We start from the raw sequence: 18,582 nt of genomic DNA, 5'->3' as shown, positions 1-18,582 counted from the left end.
CAGAGCATTTTGTACCTGATGGAAGGGGTCATGTTGGAGGGTAGGACATCCTTGATAGTTATACCCCTTTTACACCGGAGCTAAAACCCGGGTTTTTGAAGGGTTAACCCGGGCAGCTCCCTGGTGTAAAAGGGCAGAGGGTTGGATCGCCGGGTCGAGTGACCCGGCAATCCAACCCAGGTAACTAGCAGGGTTTAACACGGGCATAGCCCGTGAAACCCTGCTGTGGGAACAGCGCACTCCGGGTCACGAAGACCTGGAGTGCGCTGCTAGCCGGCCGATTGGTCAGGCTTCAGTGGCCTTGGAGATGACGTCATCTCCAAGCGTCCACTTTCACTCCGCAAAAGCCGGGTCTATGCAGACCCGACTGCGGTGTGAGCGGCGCTGACTCGGGAATATCCCGAGTCAGTGCCGGCAAAACTCCGGGTCTGATCCGGATAGGAACTTTGTTCCAACTCCGGGTCAGACCCGGAATTTAGGTGGAAAAGGGGTATTAGTTACTTATACCCCTTTTCCACCAAAATTCCGGGTCTGACTCGGACTTCATACCTCCCAACATTTGCTGGGAGGGAGGCGGGACCGCAGCGTGCGCGTCCGTAAAGGGGTGTGGCCTAACCGTAAATGGGGCATGGTCCAATGACACGCCCCCTGTTTACATCACTAATAGGGTGTACCCAGCATCTCCGAGATGCTGGTCAGCCCCCAGGCTTCCCCCATACCCTCAATAGATGCTGTGTACATGCGCACAGCGTCTGTTCTACCTCTGCATACACGCTGCTCTGCATAGCAATTCGTAAACGCTGCTCTGCATAGCAGAGCAGCATGTATGCTTCCCCCCCACCGCGGGACTCTGCAGCCCATGGGCGGTACAGTCCCAGAAAACGGGACTGTCCCGCTAAATGCGGGACAGTTTGGAGGTATGCCGGAGTTGGAACAGGGTTCCTATCCAGATCAGACCCGGAATTTAGCTGGCACCGACTCGGGATATTCCCGAGTCGGCGCTGCTCACACCGCTGTCGGGTCTGCATAGACCCGGCTTTTCCGGCGTGAAAGTGGACGCTTGGAGATGACATCATCTCCAAGCGCCACTGAAGACGTACCAATCGGCTGGCTTGCGGCGCACTGCAGGTCAGCAAGACCCGGAGTGTGCCGTACACACAGCAGGGTTTCACGGGCTATGCCCGTGTTAAACCCTGCTATTTACCTGGGTTGGGTTGCCGGGTCACTTGACCCGGCGATCCAACTCTCACCCCTTTTACACCAAGGAGCTGCCCGGGTTAACCCTGCAATAACCCAGGTTTTAGCTCCGGTGTAAAAGGGGTATTAGTTGCACGGATTCATGGCAGTAGCGGCGGCAACATTTCTTGTGGGGCGAACACAGGACCTGATTCAGAAACGGACACAAGGGCACTTTTTACGCAGATCAAGTGATTGTCTGCTAATGCACATGTGCAAACCAGTGATTTACAATCATGCATGCAGAGGACGCACTCGCAAAGTGAGTGACGGGTACTCAGCGCTTGGGGGGCCATTTCGTGGCGTGCATAAATTAGCCATTGCGATCTCTTTCACAGCATGAGAGCTCTCAGCGTGTCAGGAGAGACGCTGTGTTTGCAGCTGGTCAGACTTCACTTATATGCTGTGTGACTGCCCGATGTGCATAGATGTTACCGATGTTTACGCTGTGGCACGTTGTCGGATGTATATAAGAAGGCAGCAGTGGGCGTCGCTATGCTCGGCTGTGTTTTGGACGGCATTAGCATATGTAGCAACTGCAATCTGTGAAAGCATTCCCGTCCGTCTCTGAATCAGGCCCACAGGGCCTGATTCAGCTGCGGAGGCACTAGCTATTGCAGCTGCTAACCTGGTAGCAGCTGCGATAGCTCTAATATGGTAATGTAGCAGGAGGCACCATGCCTCCAGCATTTATTATTGTTCCGAGTTGCATTGTAGAACGCAACATTAGATCATCTGCGATACCATCAGCCAGCTAAGTGACCCATGGATGCTAAAAGGCCAGGAAATCTCAGCCACAGGAGATCCTGGCCTCGGCACTCACTCACAACTGTGGCGTCACGCCTCCAATTTGGGAAACGGAGACCTTTGCCGCCCCGGAACGGCAGCAGACTGTCAATCACTGACAGTCTGCTGCCAAACTGCGAGCAATATCGCAGACCAGTACTGCTCATGCGCAATCTGCGTAAAACGCTTCCTTACGTAGTCTGCTGAATCAGCCACACAGATTGAAAGTAATACACCTAAAACTGAAAGGAAAAGTTAAATTATTTAATTCTGCAAATATTTTTTTTCTGGAAATTATCCATCTTTATTCTTCAGGGTCCATAAACTCCACAGGGAGACCTTGGGGTGTAGGTGATGGCTTGGAATCCGGGCACCACGCAGTTAATTTTTCTCTCCCAGGATGCACCGGGCCACTCTCCCTATACCCCGGCCCCGAGCCAGAGGCACCTCAGTTTTGTTTGGTGCCCGGCCAGAGTCGGGTCACTGTAACTCAGTGGGGGCAATTTTACAACCCTAGAAGATTTTTTTATTTTTAACAAGAAATAACTGAGACCAGGCAGCACTGGACTGTCCATCGGACATCCGCGCTGCCGATTTTGTAACCCCGCTGGGCCGCGACCTCAGTACTGATCTGGGGATGGCGTCGGGACCCTGGAGTCTGCGCTAGCCAGACCTCGCGGGACTCCCTGTCTGCAGCCGGATCTATGGGGAGCAGGTAAGGTGGATCATCACTTTCGCATGTTGCAGTCCTTTCCCCCGGGTCTCATGGGAGAGACTGGGGATGACGGCAAGTGGAGTCAGGCCACCAGTACCCCTGTGCTTCCACTAGACCACCAGGGACCTTATGCTGCGCGGGAACCAGCGTCCCAGTGGTCAATTGCCAGCCAGGGGAGGCAGCTTTCCCTGTTACAGCGGCTCCTCTCCTTAGCTCAGCGCACCTTCCACTTAGGTCTGGCTTGCCTGCAGCAATACTCCTCCCACGGGCATGCCCACTCTGAGGTCTCTGGCAGCCATTTTCTCTATCTGGCTTGTCGCAGCTCTCTCAGGACATCGCGGAGCCTGGTCCCCCTACATATCTCTCCTCCTGGTCAGCGGATGTAGCACTATATCCTTCCAGACACTGAGTTTGTGTAGTTGATCTGTAGTGCCATTGTGCAGGTATTTTTGCATTGTATGTGACTTGTGCTCGCGCTGTCTGTATCTTTTTTTTTTCTTCATTACTGTCAAGCAGGGGCGTATCATTAATGGGTGCAGGATGTGCGGGGCACATGGGCCCCTGAGTCAAAGGGGGCCCTGCACTGCACATCCTGCACCCAAAATATACTTACCTCTCCGGAGTCCCACGTCAGCGCAGGGGTTCGGCGCTGTAAAAATGTCTGGAAAATGGCCGCAGCTGCCATTTTCCCATTGTTTGTGCATGCGCTATAGACTCTGGGCACACTCTAGTGCCCAGAGTCTATAACTCCAGCGTTGGCCGCGCACAGCTCAGATCGCTGCAGGCTGCCGAACGGAGAGGAGGGGGCCCATGACGGGGACTACACACTGGCCCCCCTTACTAGAAATGCCCCTGCTGTCAAGTATATTACTATACCTTTCCTCATTTCTCCTGCCCTTACAGTACCGGGTGGTATCAGGGTTGGTTATATTACCTCACATTTATAAGAAATATATTTGTGTGGTTGGTCACATACCAAGTACTTTTCCTCAGCCATTATGTCTGACAATGAGGATGATGTGCACACCGTGGATGGATGCTCTGTCTACCACAGCACAGAACCTGGCGGTCACCTCTACTGCCCTCCAGGCTATGTTACAGGGTGATAATTCCCCTAGACCTGCTAAACGGCATTAGTTATATGAGGAGGAAGAACCACCAGCTCCTCGGTCCAAACATGCTTTATTCAAAGATATAAAGGTTTCTTCTACAGAGTTTCCTTTATCTGAGCAGCTCGTGGATCATATGGAGGTAGCTTGTCGTTCACCTGGAAAGAGATACCAGCCTCAAAGACGTCTGGCCTTCTGTTACCCGTTTCCTGAGGAACACTGTTCCAAACGGGAAACACCCCCTGCGGTGGATTCTCATGTTACGCGCTTAATCAAAAGTGCTACTCTGCCTATGCCATCCATATCTTCCCTAAATGATGCTACAGATAGGAATGTATAGGTTTGTCAGAAATCTGTGTACTCTCTTTCAGGAGTGTCAACCGCCCCTCTGGAGACCCCAGAATCAGACCCCGTTACTTACCTTTGCGGGCACTGAACCGCGCTGTCTTCCAGTTCCCACGCTGTGCACTGCTTCCTTCTCTCTCAGGGCGGCCTCCGCTGTTGTCCTCCGGCGGGTCCCGCTGCTGTGCTGATTCCATGCCGGCTCCTGCTGATCGCTGGTCCCCGTTGATTACTCCCAGGAAGCGCTGTCCTCCGGTCTATGGGCGCGGCCATCTTGGATTGCCCATGTAACTCCACTACCACCAATGAAGAGTCTTCTCCTTCTCCCTCAGCCTATCAGCTCCCAGCGTCCACTATAAAAGGATCCCCAATGCTGACACAAGTTGCCAGTGCAACTAGTCCCTTAGGTCTACTAAGTGTGCCTCCCCACTGTGCTCCACGGCTATCCAGCCGCTCCACGTAGCCACCCAGCTACCAGCGTCTACCCACGGCTATCCAGCCGTTCCACGTAGCCACCCAGCTACCAGCGTCTACCCACGGCTATCCAGCCGCTCCACGTAGCCACCCAGCTACCAGCGTCTAACCACGGCTATCCAGCCGCTCCACGTAGCCACCCAGTTACCAACGTCTACCCACGGCTATCCAGCCGCTCCACGTAGCCACCCAGCTACCAGCGTCTACCCACGGCTATCCAGCCGCTCCACGTAGCCACCCAGCTACCCACGGCTATCCAGCCGCTCCACGTAGCCACTCTGCTACCAACGTCTACCCAGCCACTCCACGTAGCCTCCCAGCTATCAACGTCCACCCAAGGCTATCCAGCCATTCCAAGTAGCTTCCAAGCTATCACCTCTTCTATACGGCTCCTTAGCCGCACCACGCTACTTCTGCATTACTCAACTCCTTATCAGTTTTCTGCATCCTCTCATGTGGAGAAACTTTATCAAGCCAAGTCTCCTCCAGGGAGCGTCTGCACCAAGTAATACAGGTCCAAGGCCCAGTCCGGGAACACAGCCTCAAAATCGCATGATTGTGACAGTTTGCACTGGCCAGATGGACTCGGCAAGTGGTCAAGGATCTGGGGTAGATTCCTCGCAGGATGTACTATCTCGTCTGGAATGACAGGAGACCTCTCAGTCCCAGTTGATCCAATTCATCCAAGATATGTTGTCACGCCTGGACAACATTCAGTCCTTACTGGCTCATCCCGTTCCTGCTGCTCCCCAAGCCGCCTCTCTTCCTGTGGTGTCACATGCTCCCCCGGTTCTACCTCCTGCTCGTCTTCAGCTCTCCCCTCCGAGCAAGTTCGATGGTAACCCCAAATTATGCACAGGGTTCTTAAACCAATGCGAAATCCAGTTCGAGCTACAATCCACCAACTTTCCGACAGCCAGAACCAGGGTAGCATATATAATTTCTCTACTCTCTGGTCAAGCACTCGACTGGGCCTCGCCCCTTTGGGAGAAGTCGGATCCTCTGCTCTCCAACTACCCTGAATTCGTTGCCACATTTCGCAAGATTTTTGATGAACCTGGAAGAACCACTTCCACATCAGCTGATATGCCTCCGTCAGGGCAGCAGGACCGTCGGCCAATATGTAGTCCAGTTCCGAACCCTGGCTTCGGAACTCAATTGGAAAGAGGATGCCCTCATCGCTGCCTTCTGGAGTGGCCTTTCAGAAAGACTCAAAGACGACCTAGCTTCCTGTGACATTCCAACCAATTTGGATGACTTAATCTCTCTTTGCAACAAGGTGGATCTTCGTCACAGGGAGCGTGCCTTGGAAAGAGGCAGACTTGATCGTGGAAGGCCACATCCAGCTTCCCGACTACCTTCTCCTCCTGTGGGCGAAGAACCCATGCAGGTCAACCGCTCTCGTTTATCGGCTGAGGAATGGCAGAAAAGGCGGAGACAGAACCTCTGTATGTACTGCGGATCTCCTCAACATTTAGTTAAATCCTGTCCCATTCGTCTGGGAAGTGCCTCCTCCTAACTTATGACAGAGAGGTTAAGTTAGGAGTTGCCATTGACTCACATAGGAAGTCTGGTTCCACCATCCAGGCTCATTTAAAGCTTCCTCGAGGTTCCAAAGATGTATTAGCTCTTCTGGATTCTGGAGCGGCAGAGAAATTTGTCACTACGGACTTTGCCCAGAAACATCAAATTCCCATAGAAGCGTTGCCTCGAGTCATCACTTTAACTGCCATCGATGGTAGTCGCATTACTAGTGGAACCATCACCCATCGTACAACACCACTTAAACTTACCTTTGGGGTGCTCCATTCCGAACAACTGTCCTTCCTAGTGATTCCCAAAGCCTCTCATTGTTTAGTCCTCGGATTACCCTGGCTACAGAGACATTCACCACAAATTGATTGGACCACCATGCAAATAACCTCCTGGGGTTCCAATTGTTTCAAAGGCTGTCTTCAGCGGGTAGTACCTGTTCGATCGTCTGTCGTGCAGGATTCTACAGACCTGCCCAAAGCCTATGATGGGTTCCTGGATGTCTTTAGCAAACAGAGCGCAGATCTATTACCTCCCCATCGTGATTGGGACTGTCCCATAGATCTGATTCCCGGGAAGAATCCTCCTAGAGGCCGAACCTATCCTCTATCTCTCCCTGAGACTCAAGCCATGTCGGAGTACATTAAGGAAAACTTAAGTAAAGGCTTCATTCATCCTTCCACGTCTCCAGCCGGGGCTGGATTTTTCTTCGTAAAAAAAAAAAGATGGTGGGCTGCGCCCGTGTATTGTGACTACCGGGGTCTTAATGAAATAACTATTAAGAATCGCTACCCTCTTCCTCTCATAACAGAGTTATTCGATAGAGTCAAGGGAGCCACAGTTTTTACCAAGCTCGACCCAAGAGGAGCCTATAATTTAATTCATATCCGCCTAGGAGATGAATGGAAAACTGCCTTCAACACCAGGGATGGGCACTATGAATATCTCGTTATGCCCTTTGACCTCTGTAATGCTCCGGCCGTCTTCCAGTTTTTTGTCAACAAAATCTTCCGGGATCTTTTATACAAGTGTGTGGTCGTTTACTTGGACGACATTTTGATTTTTTCTCAAGACCTCCAAACTCATCGAGATCAGGTGAAAGAAGTCCTTTTGAGGTTGCGGTCCAATCAACTTTTACGCAAATTAGAGAAGTGCCTATTTGAAGTCTCAAGTGTACCATTCCTGGGGTACATCATCTCCGGAACAGGCCTTCAAATGGATTCTTCAAAACTACAAGCCATTCTTGATTGGTCTCTTCCTTCTTCCTTAAAATCCATACAAAGGTTCCTAGGATTCGCCAACTATTATCGCAATTTTGTGAAGGGTTTTTCCACACTGGTAGCTCCTATTACAGCCCTCACCCACAAGGGAGCTGATCCAACTAAAGGTTCCGTCGAAGCTACCTCTGCATTCCAACTTCTTAAGCAAGCCTTCATCTCCGCCCCCATCTTAAGCAACCAGATTCCACCCGGCCATTTATCCTGGAGGTGGATGCATCCTCCGAAGGTGTCGGTGCAGTGCTCTCCCAGCGATTCGAAGATGAAAAACTTCATCCCTGCGGTTTCTTTTCCCGGAAGTTTTTGCCTGCAGAAAAGAACTACACCATCGGAGATCAAGAGTTGCTCGCCATGAAACTAGCCCTCGAAGAATGGCGATATCTTCTAGAAGGAGCAATATACCCCATTACCATTTTTACAGACCCCAAGAATCTGCTTTATCTTAAATCTGCAAATTGCTTGAACCCTCGTCAAGCCTGGTGGGCGATGTTTTTCTCCAGATTTAACTTTAAACTCTCCTACCGTCCCGGCTCCCAAAACCTCAAAGCCGACGCACTCTCTCGTTCCATGATAAGCGACCTGATCTACCCATGGAACAGTCCCATCCAATCCTGAATCCAGCTTTCTTCGCCTCTACCAAGTTATCTTCAATACCCCCTGTTGGGAAGACTTTCGTCGCTCCAGAACTCCGAAAGAGGTTACTGCATTGGGCACATGCTTCCCGGTTCTCTGGTCACTTGGGTATGGATAAAACCCTTGAATTCATCCAGCGGTCCTATTGGTGGCCTTTGATGAAAGAGGACATCATGTCTTATGTGTCGTAATGCATCAAGTGTGCCCAACACAAAATACCTTGGCAGGTTCCACACGGTCAACTCCAGCCCCCAATTCCATTTAAGCCATGGACTCACCTATCTATGGACTTCATCTCTGATCTCCCTCCATCTGGGGCCACAACACAATTTGGGTTATCGTGGATCGCTTTTCCAAAATGGCTCATTTTGTCCCTCTTACTGGGCTTCCGTCTGCATCTCTACTCGCCCAGAACTTTATAAAAGAGATCTTCAGGCTCCATGGCCTTCCTCAAGAGATCATCTCTGACAGGAGAGTACAGTTCGTAGCGAAGTTCTGGAGGTCACTCTGCTCAGCCCTTCAAGTAAAAATCAAATTTTCTACCGCTTATCATCCCCAGACCAATGGTCAGACCGAAAGGGTCAATCAAGACCTGGAACAGTTCCTGCACATTTTTATCTCCTCCTCCCAAGATTACTGGATTGAACTTCTTCCTTTGGCCGAATTTGCTCACAATAACCATTATCACACGTCCACCAACTCAACTCCTTTTTTTACAGTTTTTGATCATCATCCTCGGGTACCAGACTTCCCTCTTCTTCCAACATTAGATGTGCCTGCGGCCAAGATGTATCTTCAACGGTTCTCCAACATCTGGGAAAAGGTTCGTTCCTCTCTGACTAAAACCTCTGCCCGGTACAAGAAATTTGCTGACCGCCAAAGACGAGCGGTTCCAACCCGAAACCTAAGACTCCGAGTACCCTCAATGAAATTTGCCCCGCAGTACATTGGTCCATTCCCAATCGTCAAAGTCTTGAACCCTCTGGCTTACAAGCTAAAGCTTCCTCCATTTCTTCGCATTCCAAGTTCATTCCATATTTCTCTTCTAAAACCACTGGTCTTAAACAGATTTCAGAAGGTCCTTGCTAAACCTTCTAGTGTTCAAACACAGCAAGGAGAGGAGTTCGAAGTTGACAGAATCCTAGATTCCTGTTGCCGTTACAACCATCTTCAATACCTCATCGACTGGAAAAATTATGGGCCGGAAGAACGAATCTGGATAAATGCCTCCGATGTCCATGTGCCCCGTCTGGTCAAAGCGTTCCATATGAAATTTCCTCATAAACCAAGGAAGTGTCCGGTGGCCACTCATGAAGAAGGGGTACTGTCACACGCCCCTCTGGAGACCCCAGAATCAGACCCCATTACTTACCTTTGTGGGCGCTGACCCGCGCTGTCTTCTGGCTCCCATGCTGTGCGCTGCTTCCTTCTCTCTCAGGGCGGCCTCCGCTGTTGTCCTCCGGCGGGTCCCACTGCTGTGCTGATTCCATGCCGGCTCCTGCTGATCGCTGGTCCCCGCTGATTACTCCCAGGAAGCGCTGTCCTCCGGTCCATGGGTGCGGCCATCTTGGATTGCCCATGTGACTCCACTACCACCAATGAAGAGTCTTCTCCTTCTCCCTCAGCCTATCAGCTCCCAACATCCACTATAAAAGGATCCCCAATGCTGACACAAGTTGCCAGTGCAACTAGTCCCTTAGGTCTACTAAGTGTGCCTCCCCACTGCGCTTCACAGCTATCCAGCTGCTCCACGTAGCCACCCAGCTACCAGCGTCTACCCATGGCTATCCAGCCACTCCACGTAGCCACCCAGCTACCAACGTCTACCCACGGCTATCCAGCCACTCCATGTAGCCACTCTGCTACCAATGTCTACCCAAGGCTATCCAGCCGCTCCACGTAGCCTCCCAGCTATCAATGTCCACCCAAGGCTATCCAGCCGTTCCAAGTAGCTTCCAAGCTATCACCTCTTCTATATGGCTCCATAGCCGCACCACACTACTTCTACATTACTCAACTACTTATCAGTTTTCTGCATCCTCTCATGTGGAGAAACTTTATCAAGCCAAGTCTCCTCCAGCGAGCATCTGCACCAAGTAATACAGGTCCAAGGCCCAGTCCGGGAACACAGCCTCAAAATCCCATGATTGTGACAAGGAGCAGCCGCTAGGCCGGCCATGGGTGGCCAGGGCCATGGAATTTTGGGCAGACTCCCTGGAGGATTCCTTTTCTGTGGAAGTTCCTGGAGATCAGGTAACTCTTGTAGGTAACCTCCGTGATGCAGCTGCATATATTAATGATTCTGCTTTGGATGTCAGCCTCTTCCAGGATTTTGGCTGCTGCGGTGTCAGCTCGCCGTTCCTTGTGGCTGCGTTCCTGGAGAGCGGATGCCGATTCCAAGAAGGGTTTGGAAGGTCTTCCTTATAATGGTAAAATCTTGTTCGGGCCTGATTTAGACAAGATTGTTGACACATTGGCAGCAGCTAAGTCTGCGTGTCTGCCTTCTGCACCTATGCCTTCAGGGGCGCGGGCCTCATCCTATCATCCCCAAGGAAAGCCTAAGGGTCAACCCTTTTCTAGACCATCAGTCAACAAAAAGGCTACCAGACCCAGGAAACAGGCATGGGGTGCTCGATGTCCGGCTTCCAAGATAAGCCCTCCGCCTGACGGGACGGGCCTCCCTCTGGGGGATCCCAGGGTGGGAGGCCAACTTCTTCAATTGGCCCAGTACTGGTGTAAAACCACCACGGACACTTGGATAAGAGTAGTCGTCTCTCAAGGGTACACCCTTTCATTTTGCAGAAGATCTCCCCACCAGCTCTTCTGCACAGGTCCTTCTTCATACAAGGAAAAGGCCTTACAGATCCATATCAAGGCCTTACAGATTCAGAAAGCCATACAATCCTTGCTCCAAGCAGGGGTCATAGTGCTGGTCCCATTGCCTCAATGAGGGACGGGTTATTACTCCACTCTATTTCTGGTTCAGAAGCCGAACAGCTCTCATCGGCATATCCTCGATCTCAGGTCCCTGAACAAGTTCCTCAGGGTTCCTCGGTTCAGGATGGAAACCCTGCGTTCCATCATACTGGCTATGGAACCTGGGGATTTTATGGTATCACTGGATATTCAGGATGCATACCTGCATGTACCAATATCACCAGCGTTATCTCCAATTTGCTATACAACAACAGCATTTCCAGTTTCGGCTCTGACTTTTGGCTTATCTACTGCACATCGGGTGTTTACCAAGGTTATGGCTATCATGGCGGCCCATCTGCGGGGACAGGGTGTCCATTTGCTACCATACCCTGGACGACCTCCTGTTGTTAGCAGGGTCTCCAGAAGTACTCCACCCACATCTGTAGCTTACAATTTCTGTTCTACAGACTCACAGGTGGTTAATTAATTGGAAGAAGTCATCACTGATTCCATCACAAAGGATGCTCCATCTGGGAGCACTGTTGAATTCCAGGCAGCAGAGGATTTTTTCAGACAACAGAAAAGATCTCCAGTTTGCAGATGCAAGTACGCAGATGTCTCCATAGTTGCAGGGTGTCAATCCACTCAGCGATGCAGGTTCTGGGATCCATGGTGTCAAGATTCGACATTGTGGACTATGCCGAGTTCTATTCCAGACCTCTGCAGAAACTGATCCTCTCCAGGTGGAACAGATTACTCCATCAGATAAAAGCACAGACAATGGTGCTATCGCCGGAGGTACGTCTATCCCTATCCTGGTGGTTGAAGACAGATCACCTCACCAAAGTGCGCCCCTTTTGGACTCCGGACTGGATAATTCTGACGACGGATGCCAGTCTCGGGTTGGGGCGCAGTGACAGGTCCACTCTTTTCATGGTCATTGGACAGCAAAGGAATCTGCCCTGCCAATCAAAATATTGGAGCTTCGGGCGGTCTTCAGGGCCCTCCAGCTAGCCAGACTCATACTTCACGGAAAGCCCCATGCAGGTTCAGTCACAACACCACGATGGTGGCTTACATAGACCATCAAGGAGGAACTCTAAGTCAGGTGGCAATGACAGAGGTGTAATGCATTCTGACATGGGCGGAAGGCCATCTCCCAGCCTTATCGGCAGTGTTCATTTCGGGAGTTCTCAATTGGGAAGCAGACTTCCTCAGCCATCACGACATGCATCCAGGGAAATGGTCTCTTCGCCAAGAGGTGTTTCAACTCCTAGTGGACAAGTGGGGCCTTCCACAAGTGGACCTCATTGCCTCCAGAATCAATCACAAGCTGCCAAGATACAGGTCCAGGACAAGAGATGCCGGGGCATTCCTGGTTGACACTCTGTCAGTAAAGTGGACCTTCCAGTTTGTGTACCTGTTTCCTCCAGTCATCCTTCCTCCTCGTCATTCAGAAGTTCAAACAAGAGGGAGGATCGGTCCTGCTGGTGGCTCCAGTGTGGCCCAGATGGCATTGGTACTCAGATCTTCAGAGTCTCTCCATCGACACTCCGTTGCTGTTGCCTCAACGTCCAGACCTGTTGTCTCAAGGGCCTTGCCTTTACCCAGACCTGGGTCGTCTGGCTTTGATGGCGTGGCTCTTGAGACTTCCCTCTTAAGGTCCAAAGGTTTCTCCAGCTCTGTGGTCAGTACCATGCTCAGAGGACATAAACCAGCCTCTGCTCGAATATATCACAGAGTGTGGCATACCTATTTTCAGTGGTGTCGTCCCAGAGGTTATGACCCTCTGTTATTTAGGATACCTAAATACCAGAGGGTCATAACCTCTGATATTTAGGATACCTAGGATTTTGGCTTTCCTTCAAGCGGATTTGGATCTTGGTCTCCGTTTCGCCTCAGTGAAGGTGCATGTTTCGGCTCTATCAGTTTGGTTTCAATGTAGGATTACGCCTCTACCGGATATTCGGACTTTCCTACAAGGTGTCCTTCGGATTCAGCCTCACTTTGTCCCTCCTGTGGCTCCTTGGATTTGGCTGTTGTCCTTAAGGCTCTCCAGAGCTCTCCATTTGAACCGCTGGCCTCAGTGGATCTCAAATGGTTGACAGCTAAATGCTCCCCATTTCTGAGTTTTCACCAGGAAAGGGTGGTTCTTTGAACTCGCCCTGGGTCCTTCCTAAGGTGGTCTCTACTTTCCACATTACTGAGGAAATTTTTGTTCCGTCCTTTCAATCCCCAGGCCTCTCGGCAGGTGAGGCCTCATTGTATGTGGACCGTACCAGTTCTCTTCGGAAGTCAAACTCCTTGTTTGTCCTCTACCTTTTTTTACAAGAAGGGGCCAGCCAATAAACAGACATTGGCTAGGTGGATTCGTATGATGATATCTGAGGCTTACACTTAAGAGGGCCTTCCTGTTCCGCCTTCTGTTACTGCTCATTTTACTCGGTCTGTGAGTCCTTCGTGGGCAGCTCGCCGTGGTGCCTCGGCTGTTCAGCTTTGTAAGGCAGCCACGTGGTCTTCTCTGCAAAACTTTTTTTAAGGTTCTATGCATATGATACCTTTACCTCTCAGGATGCTTCCTTTAGGCGCTGGATTCTCCTGTCAGCTCAGGAACGTCCCCACCCTTAAAGGACTGCTTTGGGACATCCCCAAGGTCTCCCTGTGGACCCTAAAGAAGAAAATGAGAGATATGGTAAGAACTTACCTTTGTTAGCTCTCTTTCTTCGAAGTCCATAGGGTCCACAGGGCACCCACCCTGACATTCCTAGCTTCAGATGGGCTTCGCTGTGGTCACCATTTTTTCCGTCTGCTTCTATGTGAGAATGCGATTCCTGTGTGTTCCAGACTTCCTTCTCTCTTTTATCCTCCTCCGGCCTATGGCTTATTGCGAACTGAGGTGCCTCTGGGTCTGGGGTGGGGTATAGGGAGAGTGACCCGGTGCATCCTAGTAGAGAATAATTAACTGCGTGGTACCCGGATGTCCAAGCCATCACCTACACCCCAAGGTCCCCCTGTGGACCCTTTGGACTTAGAGAGATAACAAAGGTAAGTTCTTACCATATCTCTCATTTTTGGAACTCCTGTATTACAGTGGTTTATGATAGGCAGAACCGGAGCTGGTGGCTGCCAATCACATGAACCATAAATTATTTGATTTTGGTCCTGGAGCATCAAGCCATGGCACCCCTGCAAGTGCCCCATGGCACCTTTGGGAACCACTGGTGTGTGTGTGTGTATATATATATATATATATACATATATATATATATATATATATATATATATACAGTCAGGTGCATAAATATTGGGACATTGACAGAATTTTCATATTTTGGCCTCTATCCACCACCACAATGGCTTTGAAATGAAACAAACAAGATGTGCTTTAACTGCAGACTTTCAGATTTAATTTGAGGGTAATTACATCCAAATCAGGTGAACGCTGTAGGAATTACAACGGTTTCTATATGTGCCTCCCACTTTTTAAGGGGCCAAAAGTAATGGGACAAACTAAACAATCCTAAATCTAACTTTCACTTTTTAATACTTTGTTGCAAATCCTTTGCAGGCAATTACAGCCTGAAGTCTGGAACGCATAGACATCACCAGACGCTGGGTTTCATCCCTGGTGATGCTCTGCCATGCCTCTACTGCAAATGTCTTCAGTTCCTGCTTGTTCTTGGGGCATTTTCCCTTCAGTTTTGTCTTCATCAAGTGAAATTCATGCTCAATCGGATTCAGGTCAGGGGATTGACTTGGCCATTGCATAACATTCCACTTTTTAGCCTTAAAAAACTCTTTGGTTGCTTTTGCAGTATGCTTCAGGTTTGTCTGTCTGCACTGTGAAGCACCGTCCAATGAGTTCTGAAGCATTTTACTGAATATGAGCATAAAATATTGCCCGAAACACTTCAGAATTCATTCTCTTTTGTCAGCAGTCACATCATCAATAAATACAAGGGAGCCAGTTCCATTGGCAGCCATACATGCCCACGCCATGACACTATCACCACCATGCTACACTGATGAGGTGGTATGTTTTGGATCATGAGCAGTTCCTTTCCTTCTCCATACTCTTCTCTTCCCATCACTCTGGTACAAGTTGATCTTTGTCTCATCTGTCCATAAGATGTTGTTCCAGAACTGTAATGGCTTTTTTAGATGTTGTTTGGCAAACTCTAATCTGGTCTTCTGTTTTTGTGGCTCACCAATGGTTTACATCTTGTGGTGAACCCTCTATATTCACTCTTGTGAAGTCTTCTCTTGATTGTTGACTTTGACACATATACACCTACCTCCTGGAGAGTGTTCTTGAGTTGGCAAACTGTTGTGAAGGGGTTTTTCTTCACCAGGGAAATAATTCTTCTGTCATCCACCACAGTTGTTTTCTGTGGTCTTCCGGGTCTTTTGGTGTTGCTGAGCTCTCCGGTGCGTTCTTTCTTTTTAAGAATGTTCCAAACAGTTGATTTGGCCACACCTAATGTTTTTGCTATCTCTCTGATGGGTTTGTTTTGATTTTTCAGCCTAATGATGGCTTGCTTCACCGATAGTGACAGCTCTTTGGATCTCATATTGAGAGTCGACAGCAACTGATTCCAAATGCAAATGTCACACCTAGAATCAACTCTAGACCTTTTACCTGCTTAATTGATAATGAAATAACGAGGGAATAGCCCACACCTGTCCATGAAATAGCTTTTGAGTTGATAGTCCCATTATTTTTGGCCACTTAAAAAGTGGGAGGCACATATAGAAACCGTTGTAATTCCTACAGCGTTCACCTGATTTGGATGTAATTACCCTCAAATTAAATCTGAAAGTCTGCAGTTAAAGCACATCTTGTTTGTTTCATTTCAAAGCCATTGTGGTGGTGGATAGAGGCCAAAATATGAAAATTCTGTCAATGTCCCAATACTTATGCACCTGACTGTATATATGTAAAATGAAAGGAGAGTGCACTCATGTATAAATAATAGACAACAACTTTGCTTGTTTCAATGTTCATGTTCATTAAAGTTTAAAACAATCAGCTTCACCATCGACGGTCCTCCGGCTCCTAATGATATCGAATAGCCAAACTGCAGACACCAGTCTTAAGGACCACCGCCGGCTCTGGAAGTACCGGATGACGTCACCACGTTCACATCACAGGCCACGATGCATTTCGTCACTTGATTACTTCGTCAGGGAGCGTGGCTTAACCTCTAGCTGTGATCCCTTATATCTCCACCTCAGTTATGTTATAATTAAACAATTAATCTATCACATTTTCAATGATTGAACTAAACCTGTATTCAAGTAGCATTAGACAATTCCACATAACTCTCAGACACATATCTTTCAAGAATGAACATAACCAAATAATCAGGTAGTTTATAGTAGAATATCACAACCAAATTAGTATCAAGTGTCTAATCACTTAAAGCTGGTCCATTACCAACAGGCCATTTTAGCCAATTTTTTGCTATTCAACTCCGTCAAAAGACATTCTGATGTCTTTTAGATATAGGGGTGTAGCTAGACTTTGTAGGCCTCATAGCAACATTTTGAAGGAGTCCCCACACATGCTTCTAGTGAGACACCTCTCTCCGCAGCAGTTTATTTAATGCTCTGTAGTAGTATGCCGCAGTTCACGTTATACCACACAGTAGGTCCAGTTCAACTTGTGCCACATTGTAGTGCCTCCAGTTCAGCTCCACGGGGAGCCGCACCCTGTGCAGGTCGGTAATTAATCGCCCCTTACCCGCGCTCGTCCGAAATGGGTGTGTGGCTTAATTATCACATGCCACGCCCCCCAAATGGCATTATTTGGGGGCATGCCCATATGGCACGCCTACCTTTAACACCAGGCTGAGGGCGAGCCCAGCACTACGTCAGTAGCTGGGCTGCCCCAGCTCTCTTCCTTAACTGAATGGATTATAGAAAACAATATTGATCATAAGTGCGCAATAAATCAGGGATGCAGCAAGGGTGGAAATACAATCGAGTAAACACCCACTACTCAAAGGATCATATACAAATAGAAAATGTGTATTTCACCTCCTAGCGCTCGCCCAACACGCTGATTTTACCTCGCACCTATATGAGGTGCGAGGTAAATCAAACAGCGGGGACTCACGCGCGGGGTCTCAGGGACACCCGCGTGTGGAATCCCCGCTAAATGAATCCCGTCCAGCTCACCAATTAATTGAATATGCCCCTATGTTTGTATTTTTTTATATCCCCATATGTGGCATTTTGCTGTGAACAGCGCATTATACATTGGAGGATAAGAAAATTCACGTCTTACTATAACTAGAGCCTGCAAGATTTATCTACGTGGTTATATGATCCCATAACAAGTGGAGTTGATTTATGGTGATTATATTTGTTTTGCCTTATCACCTATTTGCATGTGGTGTTGGGGGAGCGCTAGGAGGTGAAATACACCTTTTCTATTTGTATATGATCCTTTGAGTAGTGGGTGTTTACCCGATTGTATTTCCACCCTTGCTGCATCCCTGATTTTATTGCGCACTTACGATCAATATTGTTTTCTATATTGTATTCTTCTTCACCTGTTTGATTAATTGAGTGCTGCTTTTAGAGATAAGAGGAAAGACCTTATTGAAAATACTTTTTCAAAGAATTTAGAAGACGTGGATATTTGTGATGATGATTTACAATCCATGTTTACTAAATTAGAAAATATAATGTTAAAAGAAAATAAAATATGGTGGGAAGTGGTCACAATGGAGCAGTATCAAGCTGCCCAAATTATCCTTAAAGGGTTAAGGATTTTTAAACCCCCATCCTTTGATTCATCAGGAACTAGCTTTAGAAAAGAGTGGGAAACTATCCTTGAGACATGTTCTTTTTCTTTAATTGATTTAATTATCAAGGAAAGGAGGAATATATTACTCAAACTAAATGAGGAGATAACCATACTACAGACTATGGTACATCCTTATAAGGATTCAAAGTATTTTAGGGCACTAAAGAATGCCCTAATGTTAAAAATAAATAGAAGCACTAAAGAGCTACGGGACAAAAAACAAAAGAAATATATGAGGGATACAAACTTGGCACCTGCACCTAAGGCAACTACGATTAATAATAACACTATGGAAAATAGAAAGAATTATGGGAGATTTAGAGAGAGGACACCATTGGTAAAAAGGAAATTCTATGAGAAATATCCATTAAAAGGAAATTATTTTTCCATTAGTAATGAAAGGAATTCCACATGGAGAAGGGCAGGGAAAGAGCAAAGACCCCAAAGGAATAAATGGAGAAAAGATAATGGTAATAACAGATACAATATGGAGTCTAATAAAAACTTAAACATAAATACATTTAACCACTTCATACCTTTGGAAGACCTAGAGACTAATGGTCCTTCAACATCAGGTTATCCCTCCTTTTTAGGGTGGGAACCGAGAACACAGAGGAGACACAGGTTTTAGTGAATAAGAAGAATAACAACATTAAAAAATCACATAGAGGGAAGAGAGACGGTAATCATAGGCGTAATAAAATAATTGAAAAAAATAAAACATTAGGGCTAAATTTGAGTAAA

This window comes from Taudactylus pleione, unplaced genomic scaffold, assembly GCF_031769625.1.
Source record: "Taudactylus pleione unplaced genomic scaffold, aTauple2 ptg000256l, whole genome shotgun sequence".
Classification (NCBI taxonomy): Eukaryota; Metazoa; Chordata; class Amphibia; order Anura; family Myobatrachidae; genus Taudactylus; species Taudactylus pleione.
This window is presented reverse-complemented; position numbering follows the sequence as displayed.